Source organism: Anabrus simplex, chromosome 1 (genome assembly GCF_040414725.1).
Source record: "Anabrus simplex isolate iqAnaSimp1 chromosome 1, ASM4041472v1, whole genome shotgun sequence".
NCBI lineage: Eukaryota > Metazoa > Arthropoda > Insecta > Orthoptera > Tettigoniidae > Anabrus > Anabrus simplex.
The window spans coordinates 237,228,539-237,250,085 of record NC_090265.1 but is presented as its reverse complement, the minus strand read 5'-3'; the positions used below and the strand labels follow the sequence as shown (position 1 = coordinate 237,250,085).

Genomic DNA, 21,547 nt, shown 5'->3' with positions numbered 1-21,547 from the left:
TCATTAGCTAATACCCCCGTAGGCCCGGGTTCGATTCCAGGCTCTGCCACGAAAATGAAAAGTGGTACGAGGGCTGGAACGGGGTCCTCTCAGCCTTGGGAGATCAACTGAATAGAGGTGGGTTCGATTCCCACCTCAGCCATCCTGCAAGTGGCCATCCTTCTCCAGGCAAATGCCGGGATGATACCTAACTCAAGGCCACGGCCGCTTCCTTCCCTCTTCCTTGTCTATCCCTTCCAATCTCCCTATGCCCCCGCAAGGCCCCTGTTCAGCATAGCAGGTGAGGCCGCCTGGGCGAGGCACTGGTCATCCTCTCCAGTTATATCCCCCGACCCAGATTCTGAAGCTCCAGGACACTGCCCTTAAGGCGGTAGAGGTGGGATCCATGGCTGAGTCCGAGGGAAAAAACGACCCTGGAGGGTAAACAGATCAAGAAGAATAATAATTTTCTTACGCCGGGCTGAGTGGCTCAGACGGTTGATGCGATGGCCTTCTGATCCAAATTTGGCAGGTTCGATCCTGGCTCAGTCCGGTGGTATTTGAAGGTGCTCAAATATGTCAGCCTTGTGTAGGTAGATTTACTGGCATGTAAAATAATCCCTGGGGGACTATATTCCGGCACCTCGGCGTCTCCGAAAACCGTAAAAGTACTTTGTGGGACGTAAAGAAAATTATTATTATTATTATTATTATTATTATTATTATTATTATTATTATTATTATTTTCTTACAGTAAAATAATGACTGGATTCGAAACTCATGGCCTTCAATTTTCAATTTCAAGACTACCGCGATAACCATTATGCTACAGGCCCACAAGTTTTCGTTTGTGAAATTTATGGTACTGTTAACAGTGTGGACCCTCAAGTTTGAGTATACTAGAGTTCTATATATGTTAATATTATTGTTTTTACGTCCCACTAACATTTCAGTAGAGTATTTGATTGATTTTCTTAAAATAAGGGTCATGGAATGTAACCTCAACACAGATGCGAGGTCAAAACTTTAATACTTGCTGTCCTTATCAGTTCCCATGCCCATTAGCTTGTGGGTAATTTGTTCAGCGCATAACACTTTTCTTGGAATATAACTGCAATGTAAGATTATTTAGTGACAAACACTAGTACATTATAAACAACACGGCAGTGCGCCAAGAATCATACAGATGACAATATGTTATTGAAGAGTTGGTCACACCAAGCCATGCAGGTAGCAGCACTATTGACTTTCTCACTAAAAACAGCAAGCTGTCCGGTATTATCATATTAAAGTATTTGCTAGCACCGTGGAATGGGAGTGCTATGTCTTTGTCCATATAACTAGAGCGACCAGTTCAAACAGCAAAATGGAGGTCAACAAAAAAAATAGCATGATCCCTGGACCAATAAATTTTTTTATTTTTGTTCCAACGAAAGTAGCTTGATCCCTGGACCAATAAATCACTAGTCCACAGAATTCTTCTTATGTACATTGGCCATACCATTTTGTCGCCTATTAAATATTGCATATTGCGATACAATTCAGGAAATGATGTCATTGACAACTGAAGCGATGAAACTAAAGCAAAGAACTTCAGTGAACACAGACATCACACACGAAATTGTTGAAAGTGTAAGACAAAAGACATACGTGTCACTGTGAGCGTAACACCAAATGTACTTGTAAAGTGGTAAAGTACGTATACATAATATTCTCCAAAAATAAAATATTTCTTAATTTGCCGCAGATTTTTCACTTGATATGTGTAAAAGCAATTATTATGTTCCATTTGTGACAAATGTTATAGTGATATTTCAGGGATACGAATGCGCACTATACCCCAAACTTTTTCTTTGTAAAATGCAATATATTTCGTTCAGGCAATTGTTTGTAACGTAAACAAACGGGTTTCATTAGCATATTTTTTTCATGTCAACAGTGAGCATGGATGGGTAGGTTAAAGAGATGTTCAGTGTAGGTACATTTCTTCAGAATTAGAATTAGCACTATAAAATTTGAAAATATGTGGTTTAAAACATAACTGAGTAACAGTTTGGACTCGATATAGAATACACTGTATCAACACAATAGGACGTTTGTTTGTATATCTGTATCCTTCTTCTTTGTCATTTAGGCCTACTGAGGACCACGGGGCTTGTATTTACTCTTTGGTAAAGTTGTTGCTTTCTTCTTCCAATACTCCTTCATTTGCTGGCTATGAGTCAGCTTTCTTTCCTCTGTCCACTTAGCTCCTGTAGTCTTCTTACTTGAAAGGGACGTTGGGAAAACTCCGTGTCGGATGGCTGGTCGGTCATGAGTTTGTCCCAGTGGGATATCTGGTTGTTCCATATCCGACTTAACTGACGTGATCCATTTGTTCTTAGAAGCCTTGCCTCTTCCTGTTACTGTGAATATCCTGTTGGTGAGTCTTTTGGAATCCAGACAGGCCAAGTGTCCATAAAAGGTCAGGCGCCTTTTCCTTATAGACGTGACAACGTCCTCCTGGTGTTCATACAGTTCATCATTATGGCGGATTCTGTAAATGCCTCCTTCCTCTCTAATTGGTCCTAATATCCTCCTCAAGATCTTCCTCTCTTTTAACTCCAGCTTTCTGAGTGGGCTCTTCCTAGCCATTACAAGGCACTTTGAAGCATACAGAACAGATGGTTTGACGACCGAGTTGTAGTGTCTGAGTTTGAGGTTCTTGGAGAGGCACTTAGATGAATAGATACTACGACACGAGTGATAAGCCCTTTCAAACTTGGTACATCTGGCATCTATGGCTAGGTTCTCGCTCTGATTCGCAGAGATCTGTATTACTTGTTATAACATAATACCAAGTTTTCAGCAAGAATGGTCACTCTGCAAATAGCAAAAGTGCATAACTATGAACAGAACTTGAGAACGGTTTAGTCTGCCTCTCGAGGCTACACTCTGGTTTTTTTGTATTCCAGTGTATTTTGTCGTGAGTGGAAAGCCTCAGAGAAAAAATATGACAGCCAACATTACTTTTGATATTGAAGGCCTCTTTACCACATTGCGTGCACAGCACTTGCTTTTCCCTTGTTTCAAGGTAGTGAGACACTCCATCGATACCACACTTCTGGTAACATGCGTGTGGATACTTTCGTATTTGGCCTGGGGTTCAAACAGTAAAGTTGTCATGTTGTTCATGGAGATGCTCAGAAGGAATGCTATTAGAGGCCAGTATCATTTTTTTTAATGCTGATGCAATAATGCCTCCAATGTGCATATTATATAGGGTGATTAATTTGAAAGTTCAGAGAGGAGTGCCGAGGATTAGGTGCGCTGGGAAGCGGAGACAGCGAGCGCAGTGCCCGCCATGACAAGCAGGCATAGTCGGCTCAAAGAAGCGGCATGATAACGGCTATAGAAACTAAATGAAACTGAACTCACTGGCTACATAGATGCTCTGGACAAATAAGTAAATGATTAACAAAGAAATAAGTCAACTAGGAATTTAAACTGAATATGCCAGTAATAAATAAATATATAAACAAATAAATAAATCAACTAGGAAATTAAACTGAACTCACCAGTATTTACAGACAATGCTGAAAGTGATCTTCAGCTGCAATCCAAGCTTCACATCTTGTAATGAGATTTCGAAACACACTTTATAGTTCATGGACATCGATGGAACACACTATGTTCCTAATTTCAGTTTTTAATTCTTCTGCAGTTCGAGGATTATTCCTGTAAACTTTTCCTTTAAGATTTCCCCATAGATAAAAATCACATGTGCTTAAATCAGGCGAACGAGGGGGCCATAAGCCTTTCCTGATGACCTGATCATCAAACATTTCCCTTAACCGTCACATAGAGCTACGTGCCGTATGGGCCGTTGCACTATCCTGCTGGAAATAGCCGTACCTTTTCTCTTCTTCAGTCAGTTCAGCAAAAAATGGTTCCAGAATGTTGTGAATATAACGGTCAGAAGTAATCGTGTCCTGAAAAAATATCGGACCGATAATTCGTCGGGCACTGATAGCGCACCACACACCCACCTCCACATCGTGCAGAGGTCTCGGCTGTAAAATGTGCGGGTTGTCTGTATCCCAGATTCTATTGTTCTGTGAATTGACATATCCACTCAAATGAAACCAGGCTCCGTCGCTCACAAAAAGAAAGTTTGGATCCACAGTACCGTCGTGGACACTATTTATTAGCCAGTTGCAAAATCGTATTCTTGCATTGAAATCTGTAGGCAGTATGTTATGGACTGAAAGCTGAAAGGCATAACGGTCTATAATGTTAATGTATGTATTTTATTTCTCTTGTGAATTTGTCTTTCGTGAGATTGGAGTAGTGTATTAATTCATTTTGAGTAAGGGAATACACAGCTGCAATAAGATAATCCGAGACAATTGTCAGAAGCGATACAAAAGATGACTAGGGTCATTACAATGAAATAGTGCTCTTTCATTATCAGATGGATGTATTATTTCATGCTTCAAAAGTACCACGTCCCCCACATAATGCTTCAAACATTGAAGTATTAACGTGGTAATTATCGGTTACTCTTTGAAAAAAATTGAAAACCACCGAGTTGGCTGTGTGGTTAGGGGGGTGTAGCAGTGAGCTTGTATTTGGGAGATAGTGGGTTCGAACCCCACTGTCGGCAGCCCTGGAGATGGTTTTCCATGGTTGCCCATTTTCACACAATGCAAATGCTCATGCTGTACCTTAATTAAGGCCACGTCTGCTTCTTTCCCACTTTTAGCCCTTTCCTATCCCATCGTCACCATAAGACCTACCTGTGTCGGTGCGCCGTAAGAAGACTTGCAAGAACTTGAAAACCATATTCTTCGACTGCTTCAATGGCATCTAATGTGAATTTTGCCACCTGCTTTCCAGTTAGGCAAATAAGTGAAATATAATGAAACCAGTAGACTATTCTATAAAATGTTGGCAAGCCCTTGAATAGAACACACAGTAGTTTGTTAGCCAGCTTGACTTCAATGCCCAGTGCATCTCTGTCGATATCTCTCAAGCTGAAACATGTCTCAAGATTCTATCATATTCTAGTATCTGGTATTTGAATACTGGTGTCCCATTGCTATCGGAAAGTTCAATATTACAAAAGCCATAACAGATATACTAGTTAGTAATTGTAATGACGGTACTGCCTAATACACTGACTGATAGAGCAAATGCAACACCAAGAAGGAGTGGTTCGAAAGGGATGAAAGTTGGGGAAAAAAACAGAGACGGCACGGACGAATAATTGATGTTTATTTCAAACCGATATGCAGGTTACACAATGCGCATGGCATCGACTCAGTAGGATGTAGGACCACCGTGAGCGGCGATGCACGCAGAAACACGTCGAGGTACAGAGTCAATAAGAGTGCGGATGGTGTCCTGAGGGATGGTTCTCCATTCTCTGTCAACCATTTGCCACAGTTGGTCGTCCGTACGAGGCTGGGGCAGAGTTTGCAAACGGCGTCCAATGAGATCCCACACGTGTTCGATTGGTGAGAGATCCGGAGAGTACGCTGGCCACGGAAGCATCTGTACACCTCGTAGAGCCTGTTGGGAGATGCGAGCAGTGTGTGGGCGGGCATTATCCTGCTGAAACAGCATTGGGCAGCCCCTGAAGGTACGGGAGTGCCACCAGCCGCAGCACATGCTGCATGTAGCGGTGGGCATTTAACGTGCCTTGAATACGCACTAGAGGTGACGTGGAATCATACGCAATAGCGCCCCAAACCATGATGCCGCGTTGTCTAGCGGTAGGGCGCTCCACAGTTACTGCCGGATTTGACCTTTCTCCACGCCGACGCCACACTCGTCTGCGGTGACTATCACTGACAGAACAGACGCGTGACTCATCGGAGAACACGACGTTCCGCCATTCCCTCATCCAAGTCGCTCTAGCCCGGCACCATGCCAGGCGTGCACGTCTATGCTGTGGAGTCAATGGTAGTCTTCTGAGCGGACGCCGGGAGTGCAGGCCTCCTTCAACCAATCGACGGGAAATTGTTCTGGTCGATATTGGAACAGCCAGGGTGTCTTGCACATGCTGAAGAATGGCGGTTGACGTGGCGTGCGGGGCTGCCACCGCTTGGCAGCGGATGCGCCGATCCTCGCGTGCTGATGTCACTCGGGCTGCGCCTGGACCCCTCGCACGTGCCACATGTCCCTGCGCCAACCATCTTCGCCACAGGCGCTGCACCGTGGACACATCCCTATGGGTATCGGCTGCGATTTGACGAAGCGACCAACCTGCCCTTCTCAGCCCGATCACCATACCCCTCGTAAAGTCGTCTGTCTGCTGGAAATGCCTCCGTTGACGGCGTCCTGGCATTCTTAGCTATACACGTGTCCTGTGGCACACGACTACACGTTCTACAATGACTGTCGGCAGAGAAATCACGGTACGAAGTGGACCATTCGACAACGCCATGTCCCATTTATCGTTCGCTACGTGCGCAGCACAGCGGCGCATTTCACATCATGAGCATACCTCAGTGACGTCAGTCTACCCTGCAATTGGCATAAAGTTCTGACCACTCCTTCTTGGTGTTGCATTTGCTCTGTCAGTCAGTGTATTTGGACACTGATATTTCATTCATATTTTAAGGCGCGCCAGTAGAACATAGCCGACAGATCTCATCCGACCAAGGCCAAGTATAGCCGACTGATTTCACCCGAGCGCAGCCGAGTGGCTTCACATTGTTAGGCGCTAGACATAAGTCTCTCCCTATTGACGTCGGAAAAGTTGGATGGCGCAGCCACGCAGTAGAATGTTGAAGCTGCAACATAGTGACTGGTGAGGTTTATTTACATGGCGAAGCATTGACGTCGTGATGGAAACAGAAAGAAAATTGTCGAATATCAGGAGGTACTGCTCTATATACGGTTGCAAATCGTATAAAACGGATGCGAAATCTCTTCACTACTTCCCTGTAGAAAAAGTTCAGGGAGAAAGATGCTTCCGCGCTGTCAATTGGAAAACGCGTTACGCGATACATGACAGTGTGCAGTCTGCATTCTCGTGAGGACGACTTCTTTCCACAGCGTAGGTACCGGTACTGTTTATTGTACTCATTGATAGTTATTGTCTCTAATTTATATTCACAAAGATTTAGCTACATCAAAAATACTGATAAACTTGTAGCCTAATACTTCTGTGCCGCACATAGAATGTAATCCGCTCTTTGTAAACTTCTTCATATGTGTAACAGCCGACAGTAAATTAACTATCTACATGTGAGTAATATCTTTAACTGGTAGTAATTAAGCACTGCATTTAAATTGCGTATAAAATACTTCTATCAATGAAAGAAAATATGTAGTATTTTGCAATCATAAATTAGCTTTTTTTGCTATTTGTTTTACGTCACACCGACACAGATAGATCTTATGGCGACGATGGAACATTAAAGGTCTAGGAATGGGAAGAAAGCGGCCGTGACCTTAATTAATGTACAGCCCCAGCATTTGGGAAACCACGGAAAAACATCTTCAGGGCTGCCGACAGTGGGGTTCGAACCCACTATCTCCCGGATGCGAGCTCACAGCTGCACGCTCCTAACCGCACGGCCAACTTGCCCGGTCATCATAAATTAGAATCCATAACCTACTTGGTAGAATTGGACAAACCAAGTATTCTGTACTGTAAAGGTTATAGTACTCTTAAATTATAATTTTCAAACTTTGCTCTGCATATTCTGTAGGTAGTTATAATTTTTATACTTATTATTGTCGGTTCTAAGTTCTAACTTTTGTGTTGATGGTAAAAATGGAAGAATATTAAGATTAGGATGTGGGCTGTTCCGACACAAGCCTGTATAAAGCCTAGGATTTATTTGCTTTACAACATTTACTTAGTAGAATTATTATTTTATTTCTTCCCCAAGATTACAGTTTACAATACAGGTAACTCCCCCGTCACCTAGCTAAAGCTTTGGCATGAGAATCAACAAGAAATTACTCCATAACCTCTAATAGTGGAAAATTACAGTAGCTTAACTGTTAAGATGAAGTAGTGTGTCAACGGTAACTTTTCTCTGACAAACCCGCTTTACTTGCACTACATATTTTCACTCCCTTTGTTCAAGACAACATTAACTTTGTGGGGTTTTGAATCGATGTGGGATGATTGTAAACACAACGCTACAACACCAGTTTCATTTTCTGTTTCAAACTTTTACCTACACATATCAAGTAATTACGCTTGAATATTTCTTCCCCTTCCACTAATGGAAGCGTGAAATCTCCGACAACTCTCAACAGTTGCGCATACGACACCAAAGACATTTTGAACACTTAATAAATCCTACAGACGCATACCCGATCACTGTCTCGTTTACTTCCCGTCACTATCTCGCCGCCATATTGGAAACAGCTGACCGTAAGCTCCTCCCCCGTTTCGGACGTCAATAGCATTCATATTCATATTGCTGGTATGCTGGCAATAGTTAGGATGAAACATTCTTAACTATAACTTATTTTATTACTAGTTTACGAGCATGAAACACTTTATTATTTTTCTGATCCCATACATATTTATTGAATATAGTTTGTCTATATACATATATAAAATAAGAGTTATGCCTGTATTTTGCTCAGAATTTAAAAAGGATGGTATTGCTGTATCTATCGTGTCCGTAGTAGCAAGGACATACCTGCCAAGTATTCCGGTTTTTCCGTAAAATATACTGATTTTGAGTGTGTTTTACGGTTGTACGGATGAACAACGTTATTGTATGGATTTTGAATATCTGCACTTGGTTTCGCTTTTAAGGATAATAGTGGTTTAAAGAAAACGTATTACTATGATAGTAGTTTTGGGATGTGCTTTCCAATTTTGTGAACCATGATCTGTAGCTGCATGATTCAACTAATGTGATAGTTTGAGGTATCAGTATTTTGGACATAGAAGTTGGTAAAACTTAGTGATGCTTTCCCCACTGTGCACGACTTGCACTCACCAGTATTTACTGGAGTGTGATACCCGTTTGTTGCTATGGGCTAACATAGTTTGTCATCGGACGAATTGGCCGTGCGGTTAGCGGCGTGCAACTGTGAGCTTGCATCCAGGAGATAGTGGGTTTGAACCCCACTGTCAGCAGCCCTGAAGATGGTTTTCCATGGTTTCCCATTATTACACCGGGCAAACGCTGGGGCTGTACCTTAAGGCCATGGCCGCTTCCTTCCCACTCCTGGGCCTTTTCTATCCCAACGTCGCCAAAAGGCCTATCTGTGTCGGTGTGACGTAAAGCAAATTGTAAAAAGAAAAAAAAAAAAGAAAGAAAGAATATTCTAACATAGTTTGTTGGAACTTCTACCAACTGAGGGTATTAAGGTACTGTAGGTTTAATTTTTCTCTTTCTATTCTGAGGACATTAAGGTACTGTAGTTTTAATTTTTCTCTTTCTATTTATCCTTGAGAGGATTTAGTGGCATACGTTGCTGTCTTGGCTCTGATTTTCTAGGCTTCTTTGTCTATACTATAGTGCTTATTTTTAGAGAATAAAAGAATAAATGTGACTTATTTGGTGGCAGCAGCCAATTTACGCCGTCAGCAATTTCCTATCAACTGACATTCAGTATCTAGTGCTCCATGTTGCCAGCATGTGTTTTATTTAGTCATTTGTCTGCAAGCTCTTTGGTGCTTTTTTTTTTTTTTTTTTTTGCTATTGGCTTTACGTCGCACTGACACAGATAGGTCTTATGGTGACGATGGGACAGGGAAGGGTTTGGAGTGGGAAGGAAGCGGCTGTGGCGTTAATTAAGGTACAGCTCCAGCATTTGCCTGGTGTGAAAATGGGAAACCATGGAAAACCATTTTCAGGGCTGCCGAGTGGGGTTCGAACCTACTATCTCCTGAATGTCTTGATGTTCAATACAATAAAATAATAGAAATACTGTCTGTATCAGCACAAATCAAATTAATTTGTTGAAACTGGATTTTAGAATTTAAATTCCATGATCAGTAACACACATAACATTTCTAAAATATCTACACCGTTCATGTTAAGGAAAGGTTATTCCAGTGAAGCTTAACTGGTTGGATTCCAGCAAGATATAGCAGATGTTTTGGATTCAGGTCAAATGAACTGTATCGCTACTGGCCTATCTATGATGTTAAAGAGAGACTGTCGATTGACCGAATTGTACAGTTTTTTGAAGTTGACGAAACTACAATAATTGGAGAGCTTCGAGTTGCTCTATATTTCAATATTGTCTTCAAGTTAAAAATTTGTTCAACACAGGACTGCCCAGGTAGGAAACCAGCATGGTATTCAATTTTGTGTTCAAGCTGTTCTTGTACTCTTTGAAGAAGATACGCGGAGAGAATCTTGTAGGTGACTTGAACGAGAGAAATCCCTCTGTAGTTATTTATATCAGTTTTGTCACCTTTCTTGTGTACCGGATGGCTAAGTGCACATTTCCATTCTTCAGGTAGCTTTTCTTTTTTCCAGATGTCCGTGATTATTAGTGTGAGCTTCTCAAGTGTATTTGGGCCTATGTGCTTTAAGAGTTCTGCAACTATGCCATCTTCTCCAGACGCCCTGTTATTGTTTAGTCTGAAGATGTGTCTCTGGATTTCTTCTTTGGTAGGTGGTGGAGATTCAGGGTTTACATGTACAGGAGTTTCTTTGAGCCATCGTGATGTTGGCTCCTGGCAATTGAGTAATTCAGAGAAATATCGAGCCAACTCCTTACAATTATCCTGGTTAGGCAGCGCGAGTTGTCAGTCTTGTTTTCGGAAGCATAATTTCTGTGGAGTGTATCCTCAGATTCTTCCTGCAAAAGTCCTGTAGAAGTCTCGCATATTGTGATCTCGGAAATCTTTTTCTGTAGATTCCAGTTGGTCCTTCATGTATCTCCTCTTCGTTTGTCTGATTACCTTTGACATTTCCTTCCTTGTCTGAAGATAGTGTTGTTGAGTCTCGAGTGACTTCTTACAGTTATATTTCTGAAAAGCTCTCTTACGCTTTTCCAGTGCTTCTTCACATGCAGAGTCCCACCAATGGTGTTTTGTATTCTTCTTCAATGGAATCGTCTCTTTAGCTCGTTGGCCGTGTGGTTAGGGGTGCGCAGCTGTGAGCTTGCATCTGGGAGATAGTGGGTTCGAACCCCACTGTCGTCAGCCCTGAAAATGGTTTTCTGTTTTTTTCCCCATTTTCACACCAGGAAAATGCTGGGGCTGTACCTTAATTAAGGCCACTTCCTTCCCATTCGCAGGCATTTACTATCCCATCGTCGCCATAAGACCTATTCTGTGTCGGTGCGACGTAAAACAAATAGCAAAAAAAGAAAAAAAGATCTTGTCATGGAACTGTTGCCAGGTGTCTGCCTTTTCCTTTTCCCATTCTTCTTTTATGTTAGTTTCCTTTATCTTTTACGTGTAGAACTTCTGAAGAAGAGATTTCATGTAGTGGATTATTTTCGGGGTAAATTTCACTTTGATACGTAGTAAATAGTGGTCAGAATCAATATTAGCTCCTCTTCGAAATTGCACATCATGAATTTCTTTCTGTAAAGGATGTGTGATGGCTACATGGTTGATCTGATATTCTCCGGGAGATTGTAGAGGTGATCTTCAGGTCTTCTAGGGACCTGACAAATTAGCATCTAGGCCCTATATGTTTCAAAATTAGCATCTATTTACAAAGTTAAAATAATCGCATGGTATTATTAATTTTAACGATTTTAAGTTTATGAAGTGCAATTATTGTCCTTGGTTCACATACAATACAAATTCGTTGTTCAAACGAAAGCATTGTCAGTACTTCGGCATTGCTTTTTTCAAATTGCACTGTCTGTCTGTAAGCACTGTTAAAAACATATCAGATGTAAGGCTTTTCATGCGTTTTGCTCTATTACCAGCATTTTGTCTTAGGTCTGACACTAGACTCATCAGAGTGGGATGTGTCAGACCATACCATAGAGGAAAAAGCCTTACATCTGATATGTTTTTAATATTTTTGATATGCTCTATTGGTGAAAAATACCTAATTCCCTCCATGGGAATTCAGAATTTTCCATGTAAGCACTGTGTTGTAATGAGACAACACGCGTTCGATATCTACATTGTTCGTTGGGATCTACAACAACTCAAGACAGTATTTAGCAAATATCCTGAACTCTGTCTGAACTGCAGTTTATGCAAACGTGACATCATATTTTTCACTTCCTTTCATCTGGGTTTGAATTGCATGTTTCAGAGAACAGTAACCAGACCACATATCATTTTGTGAGAGATCTGTTACTCCAAACAATTTCTCAAACTCATCTAATTTATCAGTGTTATTCAAAATTATATGTTTTGGATACAAAGCTTGAGAAATTGACACAAAATGCTTATGGTTGGGGTCTTTAGCTTTCAATGTGGCTAGCTTGTACTGTGAGCAGCTTTGACAAATGTGTCTCTACATTCAGCCTGCTGTAGAGGAGTGAGCTTAATCAAAGCATCATTAGTTGCCGCAGAAAAATTCCCCTCACAAATGAAGGTAAAACTTGCGTCAAGGTAAAGGAGATGAGAGGTAGGATACAGAGACCCTTCAAGTTCAGTAAGGATGTCAACCAATCCAGCTGCATGATGTGTGACAAAAACCATGTGGAAGTGAAGCCTATTCACTTCTCGGTCACTCAGATCAGTCAAGTACTTAATACCACAGTTGTAGATGTCTTTTATGTCAGATATCTTGAAAAAATGTAACATCAGTAAAGTAAGCACTCAAATAGAAGACAGCCTGAAACCAGCTATTCCATTGGGTTATGACAGGTGCAGGAAAAAGCTTTGCTTCCTTTGAAGCACCATAGTTTGATGTTAAGAATTATGAATAATTATATTTTCGCTTTCTTGTGTTCAAAAATGCAGACTTTACCATCGCAACCACATGATTTAAATCTGTCATCACTGCGACCCAACTATTGCTAACCAAGCTGATCTTGCATTAAATGATCCCCTATGACCACACTTAATGTTTCATAACACCGAGTCATGTACAGGGCACTGTCACTAACAAACACTTTAACTGCATCATATGGTACACTATAACTGCGCAGAGCTTCTAAAACGGCATGAGAGCAGTTTGTAGCTTTTCCTGCATTAAGATAATTCACAGAAACAACGTCCAGCTCTCTTTTCGATCCGGCTGGGACTTGGAATATGATAAAACACAACGGTCCGTTCTATCTGTAGTTTCATCACAGAGTATGTTGATGTTCTTCCCCACTAGAGCCTCTGCTGTTCTTTTCTGGTGGTCAGATGCAACTTCTAGAAAGGAAGAAAGACCTCAAATTGTAACAAAATAATTTAAAATTACTGGATCACTTGGGTTCGGGTAAGATAGTTCGATAGGGAAATTGCACTCGGTATCCTTCAGTTTTGTGCGTGGTTTCAATGTCGTAATACCTAAACCGTACCCAATCAATGAAATTGAAACTTACCCAGTAAATATACTTCACGTAGAGTTCTCACACATGGCAGCTCTTCATTTAAAACCTCAGTAATCCAGGTTCTTAGCTATTTGCTTTCCAGCTTTTCCGGAGGTATATTTGCTTTGGCAAATACTTCAACTGTGTGTTTCAAGAAGTTACCTCTGGAAATTTTTCGTTGTTTATAACTATCTAACTGTGTAAGCACAGAAGATTGCTTTCTTTGAGACGTAATAGCAGCAGGGGTTGAACTTTCGTTATCGCGTCACTTACCCATGTGTTTTTCAGATTTAACATGTTTCACAATGCTGTCTTTTTTCCCCCACCCAACTCGGCAATTACAATACTTGCAAAACACTGTCGCTGAATCTGTGGTATATGAACCATTTTGTCACGCACCCCATAACCTAAACGATCGCTCGACTTTCTACTCTTCACTACTTTCAATTTTGAACAACAGGAAAACAACCCTGCGTCTATCTCGTTATTTCTGTGACACTTGATTTACATTTTGATAATAATTGATACAGATCTTATTCCCCTTGCTATTCCCATTGTAAATATCGATTAAAGTCAGCAAGCAGCGATCAGTTGGCTACTTCGTAATCTATAATCTTCATTTCCGTATTGACAATTGCACAATTAAAAATAGGAGAGGATTTCCACCAATCAATACTTATTTATTGTATATATTAAACTACAGGACCGGTTTCGACCTCATATTCAAGGTCATCTTCAGCTGAACCATACATACATATTGATATAATGAAGCTTTGATGAAGATTGTGGTGTTAAAGGAATGCCATATAATGATGATGTACATTTAGTCACATACAAATGGGGCACGTCTTAGCGTGAACTGGCGTATATGTCATTCTGTACAATATTGCAACTGTATGTCTAAAATGTTGAAGGTCTTAAAACTAGTTTATAAAACACGTCTTTACCTAAACTAACTTATATATATATGTACAAGATAAAAACAATATATAAAAACACTTCATGCATATGAACATTCGTTCTTGCTTGGTGGTCAATACATCGACTAACTTCCGTATTTAAGTCTTATTCACAGTTGTACACCTCAGCTGCCATTCTTGGAGTTTGTAAAATTGCATGGATAAAAGTTTTGTCTTCCTGTGCGTGTGTGAGATAAAACACTTTAAAAAAAGGTGCCAAATGTATGGATGAAATTCAAGTAAAATATGTTCAGCTCTGCTGTGTGTGTTGCCCTTTTATTAGAACAAATTCATGTTGTCTTTTGGTGTCCGTAAATTTGGATGACATTGGTTTCAAAGTAGTGGCTCCTTTCCCATTTGTAGCTGTGCAAAGATGTTATGTTTATTGTTGTTGGTGTAGCCGAGTTGTATTTGACATGCGTCGATGTATTGACCACCAAGCAAGAACGAATGTTCATATGCATGAAGTGTTTTTATATATTGTTTTTATCTTGTACATATATATAAGTTAGTTTAGGTAAAGACGTGTTTTATAAACTAGTTTTAAGACCTTCAACATTTTAGACATACAGTTGCAATATTGTACAGAATGACATATACGCCAGTTCACGCTAAGACGTGCCCCATTTGTATGTGACTAAATGTACATCATCATTATATGGCATTCCTTTAACACCACAATCTTAATCAAAGCTTCATTATATCAATATGTATGTATGGTTCAGCTGAAGATGACCTTGAATATGAGGTCGAAACCGGTCCTGTAGTTTAATATATACAATAAATAAGTATTGATTGGTGGAAATCCTCTCCTATTTTTAACAGTTGGCTACTTTTCATCGATCGGAGCGGTCGAGAGATTTATGCATATTTTGAGTATTTCTGATGATTTTGACAAAATATGTTGTTTTTGCCAGTAAAATAGCACATTTTTGCAGAATTTGCACAATAATTGCACATTCATACTAATTTTGCATTTTGGGTTATAATTTGCATTTTGTTGCACTTCTATTTATGCGTAAAAATGATTTTATTCCACATTAGAATTACCGTAGGCTTGAATTCCGTACAAGATTCGAAAATTTGCATTTATCGCAAATGCGATTTTTTTCAGGTCCCTATTCATAGTTCAATTTAGACCAGAAAAATTTACATTTACCTTATCAGAAAATAAAGATCGATCAGTAACACATTAAATTTATCATTACAATTATTTTAACCAGCTAGTGATATGTTGGACACCTTCAGAACACTTTAAATATCACGGCACTAAAGCAAAAAGAACGAAGAATTAAAATAAAGGATTATTCATGTCCGAAATCACCTGATACGCTTGAAACTTTGGACGGCAGTTTATAAAGCATGTGCGTCCGAAATCACCCCGATGTATGGGGTGAATTCGGACACTCCCTTTTGTCTTCTCAGGAAAACATGTGTTGGCGTCTATTATTCGTTTGTAGGGTATTGTATTTATGGGATATATTCCTCGTTATTAGTTCTATGGTTCAGTGAGATCAACTGACTGAAGTATTTACAAACGATTGCTGTGGAATTTTGGTGTGATTTAGTGAAATAGTGTTTTAAGCTTATTTTACTGAAAATTGAAAGCAGACTGGGTGATTTCGGAAAATGCCTAGAAATTATCAGGGGCAGAAAGGAGCTGCTTTAAGGTGTAATTACGAACCAAAATTAATAGAAAAAGCCGTACGTGGTACTAAAAGTGCAAGTTGTCTTATAGGAAAGCATTTGATTTGTATGGTATGCCTTGGTCCACACTACAAAATAAAGTGCAGAAAGTACATCCAAAAAATGGGAAGACAACCGGTGATAAATGAGGAAGAATGAAATGCTCAAGGAAACTAGTCACCCTCCGGCCATGCTCCAACACAACGTGCTACTTCCCGCCGCACAGAGCTTGATAGCTGCAGTCGCTTAAGTGCGGCCAGTATCCGGGAGATAGTAGGTTGAATCCCACTGTCGGCAGCCCTGAAAATGGTTTTGTGGTTTCCCATTTTCACACCAGCCAAATGCTAGGGCTGTACCTTAATAAAGGCCACGGCCGCTTTCTTCCCACTCCTAGCCCTTTCATGTCCCATCGTCGCCATAAGACCTATCTGTGTCCGTGCGACATAAATTAACTAGCAACTTTCCGCCGCCGCAATAAAATGTTCTTCCTGGGAAGTCTATTCTTGGCCGTGACTTCTGCCGAGATGAAAACAGTACAGAAACAAATGATGTAGCAGTGAAAATGAATGCGATGAAACACACAATAAAGGTAATGACGTTCTGGTGTTGCAAGAAGAAGCTTTCCTTGTTGCAGATTTATACTACAAGTTGAGGAACAAAGAACATACGAGGCAGAATTCTGGCGTGGCCTGAAATATTCGTTCAAGGGATTTGGATGTCAAATACTTGCTCCCACATAAAAACAGCAGAAAAGTGTTTGTGCTCCTTAATATCCCTGATGAGGATACAATAGCTAAAGAAGAAATTTTGAAAATACTTCCAGTGCAAGTTGAGAAGGGAGGAACGTTTATTTTCAAAGGAAACTTATTTTAGATGTATATGCCATGGTGGCTACATGATCATTGTATCGACCCTTTTTTTTGCATTGAGATTTGTATCATTTGTAAGAAAAATTAAGATCTTTGAGTAGGATCTCTGTGTAGTTTATAACTATTCATATTTCAATTTAAACTGGAAAAATTTACATTTACCTTGTCAGAAAATAAAGATCGATCAGTAACACATTAAATTTATCATTACAATTATTTTAACCAGCTAGTCATATTTTGGACACCTTCAGAACACTTTAAATATCACAGCACTGAAGCAAAAAGAACGAAGAATTAAAGTCCGACATCACCTAATACACTTTGAAATTTCAGACAGCAGTTTATAAAGCATGTGCATCCGAAATCACCCCGATGTACGGGGTGAATTCGGACACTCCTTTTTGTCTTCTCAGGAAAACATGTGGTGGCGTATATTTTTCGTTTGTAGGGTATTGTATTAATTGGATATATTCCTCATTATTAGGATGATAAACAATACAATTAAGATTCCCTTCTTGAGTTAAGATGAAAATAACCTCAAAACCGTCCAAAATCACCCCATTAAAAGCGTTTTTAAGTTTGGTAGGTGATCCAGGATTTCAGTGTGGCATAGGAGAAGATCTTGGTATTCATCAAAAAACTGTGTCTAAAAATGTTGTTGAGGTTGTGGACCTCATCATGGCTAAAGCTGCAGTGTGGATAAAATTTCCTGAAACAGATATGGAATTTGAAGTTGCAAAACAAGAGTGGCAGGATAAGTACTACTTTCCAGCAGCAATAGGTGCTCTTGACTACAAATTATGGTGATGAATATATAAACAGGAAATGTTATGCAAGTATTACTGTACAGACAACGTGCAATGGCAAGGTAGTTTTCACCAGTGTCGATACATCATGGCCTGGATCTGTGCATGATTCTGGAGAAATTCAGCTGTCCAGACAACAGTAACTCTGAATAGGGTAAATACGTTACTGTTAGTGGACAGTGGCTATGGTATTGCACCATGGCTTATGATACCGTTTAGAAATCCACAAACGCCTCAAGAAATTGCTTACAACAGGTGCATTACCAAAGAATGATTTGTTATCGAACGGTGTTTTGGGCAACTCAAACGGCGTTTCCCAATTCTTCAGCACAAAGTATGCCTGTATTTAAATAAAGTGCCAAAACCTATCATTTGTTGCTGTGTATTGCTCAATATTTCTAAGTACTTACAGTATGACCCTGAATTACAACCAATAGGTGGCAATGAGAGTGTAGAAGATGGAAATGAGGATGACATGGAAGCTGCTGCAAATATCAGGTGGAATGGTGAAGCTAGGCAAAATTAATTGGCAGAAATAATATATCAAGGCGTTTGAGTTGCAGCAAGTACCAGTGTCACTCCTGCTTATTGTTCTCTAGTAAAAGTCAAACATGTAAGCAAAACTTAGAGAGAAAAAAATACAAGTGTTATTCTACAATTTGAGATTTTAACTTTTTCTCCTTCAAGTCCTACACTCTTTAACACATTTAAGACGCTGCCTGTAGTTTCTACGGGCGCATGATTTCATTGTTACTGACGGCGCTCAGAGAATCTACGAGCGTTTGTTTTCACACTGGCTAGGAAGAGAAGCCACTGTTCCAGTGAGCTCTTACTTCACCAGGACACTGTCTGATGCTTCTAGTGAGCATACAGTTTACTAGTTATGAGCTGAAGTCAAGAGCTCTTCTTTCAAAGAGTTGATAACACAGCTGTGTTCCGACATAGCCTGGGGCTGCGTCATTATTCACTGTCAGCTGTGAAATGGGCGGGAAAGTACATGCGTACGGACAGGAAGGGAGTGTGTTTTGGGAGCTTGGCTTTTTTGTGCCATTCTTGTGGCTATGATGTCTTAATTCAAGAACACAAAATTTAGACGATGAATCCATATTGGATGTTCTTATGGAAGACTCGGATTCTGAAATGGAGGACAATAGTGACGATTTCATACAAAGTGACCATGATGATTCTGACGCTTCAGGCAAGTACACTTATTATTTAGCTAATTTCAAATAGGTACAAAGTGGGTTCTGTAATATAGTATTATTCCGGGTCCCTAATAATTTGGTTTGTTTCCTGTGTACAGATGACAACCTGATGCAAGCCCGTCGTCAAGTTACGAACTGCGGGAGAAACATCAAAACCAAAGAGGATAGAATAGAGATCAAAACAAAGGGAGGAAGCGTGCAGTTCAGAGACCCGCTATTGATGACGGATGGCCATCTACCGATAATCTTCCTCAATTTCCGGTATTTCAGGAAAAAAGTGGAGTCAGAATTCCAGTGGATAATAACAGTGATGCATGGGAATATTTTAGTAATTATCTGAACGTAGATATTTTTAGGGACATAAAATCAGAAACAAATCGTTATGCAAGCGATGCAGTAAAAAAGAAAAGAAATTGCAGTGAACAGATAAAGCAAAGATTTCTCTTTGGCTCTTGGACTACAGTTATATTGAGGGAGATTTATCACTTCTTTGCAATAATCATTCATATGTGTTTGGTTGTGAAGCCAAAGTTGACAGATTATTGGGCAAAATCGCCTATTCTTCAAGCTCTTTTCCCGAGGTTACTCCTATCTAGGGATAGATTTAGAGCGATTTTGTCATTTTTACACTTGAATGACAATCGAACCTGTGTTCCAAAAGGCCAACCCAACCATGATCCCTTGCATAAGATTAGAACGATTTATGGCCATTTTGTTAGAAAATTTCTATCCCACTGAAAATTTGACAGTTGATGAGGGCATATGTCCCATCCGAGGCCGGATAGGTTTCCGTGTTTACATAAAGAATAAGCTAAACAAATATGGAATAAAGTTTTACATTGTCAGTGATGCAGAATCTGGGTACGTTTGCAACTGAGAAATTTATACAGGGTCGGCTGGGGGGAACAAATAACACGGTTCAGGAACTAATAAATCGGTTGTGTGGTCCTTATTTCTACAAGGGTCACAATATTTATATGGATAGATTCTTTACCAGTGTCCCATTGTTTCATCATTTGTGGTGCAGAAAAATATTGGCAGTTAGCACTGTTCAAAAAATAGGAAAAATCTGACAATTTTCAAAACAACTAAATTGAGAAAGGGTGAAGTGTTATTCAGACGTAAACAACATGTACTTGCACTCAAGTGGAAAGACACAAGGGATATTTATTGTCTTTCATAAAGACATGGGGCAAAAATGACAAGTGATCAGGTAAAATGTAAGGGAGGAAACATAAACAAAGAAAAGCTGGATCTAGTATTAGATTACAATAAAAATAAAACTGGAGTGGATCATGGGGATCGGTTCCTTAGTTATTATTCATCCCAACGTAAGCAACTGAGCGCGACTGACTGGGAGGCATTTTGCTGAAAGAATTCTGCCCACCACAGGAAAGCAGTATGCATCAAGGTACTGTAGAGTATGTTCAAACAAAGGGCAAAAGAATAATGGAAAGAGAATTAGGAGGGAAACGCGAGGTTTCTGCAGCATTTGTGATACTGGTTTGTGTATGCCGGATTTTTTCAAGGCCTACCACACTAAAGCTAATTACTGCTTGTAAACAAAGTTACCCATGCCAATCGACCTCGTAGGCTAACTATGTATATATCAGTAGTATGTTTCAGTTGATTTGTTCTCAGTATTTGGAAAATTTTAAAATATTTACCTGACTGGTATCCATAGCAACAGCAGGAAAAATATCTTTTGCTTGTAAAACATAACATGTTCATAAATGTAAAAAAATAAACCGATGTACTATTATAATAATTAAAACATATTTTTGTGAAGGGGAAAGTCAGGTCTCTAATTATTCCAACAGTTTTTACAACCATCGTTTTACCTTACTGTGAAAAAACTTTTTAAAATGTTAAAAATCCTGCGATTTCTGGATGATAGCACGTTGAAATATGGTAGTCTCCAATGTGTTAATTGCTTTAGCAGCACTAAGCGTGGAAGTTCAGTGTTATTGAAATTTCTTGTCTCTTTGGTCTCATATTTCTCAAAAATATTTTGTTTCCTGATTCATGATTTCTTTATGGGTTGCCTCCTCCCCCTTCCTCCTCTAGTACTATGACTTCCACTACAGGTGGAGGAATGTGGTCTGGTTCTACTTCCTGCCATAATTCCAGATCTACTCCAACTGCAGTTGCCCCTAAGAAAAAATGAAAATTTGTTTTAAGTCACTTGTATAGTCTACAGTTTTATATAGTTTTCCCACAGGCAATTAATGAATTAAACGCTGCTAACATCCCAGGTCCAGGATTCGAACCCTGGTACTCTGAACCAAAGGCCTGGGTGCAGTTTTATTCATTTTGGCCTAAAGCAACAATGAATAGAAATATCTTATCCTTAAAATCTGGAGCATTGACACACAAAATACTCTTTACAAACTTTATAAACCCCTTCAAGAAAATAAATCGTGAATATACTTTTGAGGACATTCCTGGAATTCGGATTGGTATCCCCTTCCAACAATTCGTGAATACTCGATTTCGAATTATCCATATGGTGATGCTTTTGAGTATCTACTCCATCCAAGGAGAACCTTCTTATTCTTACCAAATGGAGTACATACTACATGTGCTGAGAATATACTCCTACTAAGTGCTCATGCTCATGAGTA

General features: G+C 39.8%; 1 protein-coding gene across 6 annotated transcripts in view; it reads left to right on the top strand.

The window, feature by feature from the left end:
* The window catches only part of unk (RING finger protein unk), a 337,167-nt gene that overhangs the window by 3,632 nt on the left and 311,988 nt on the right, over positions 1–21,547 (top strand). The gene's annotated exons all lie outside the window — the stretch shown is intronic.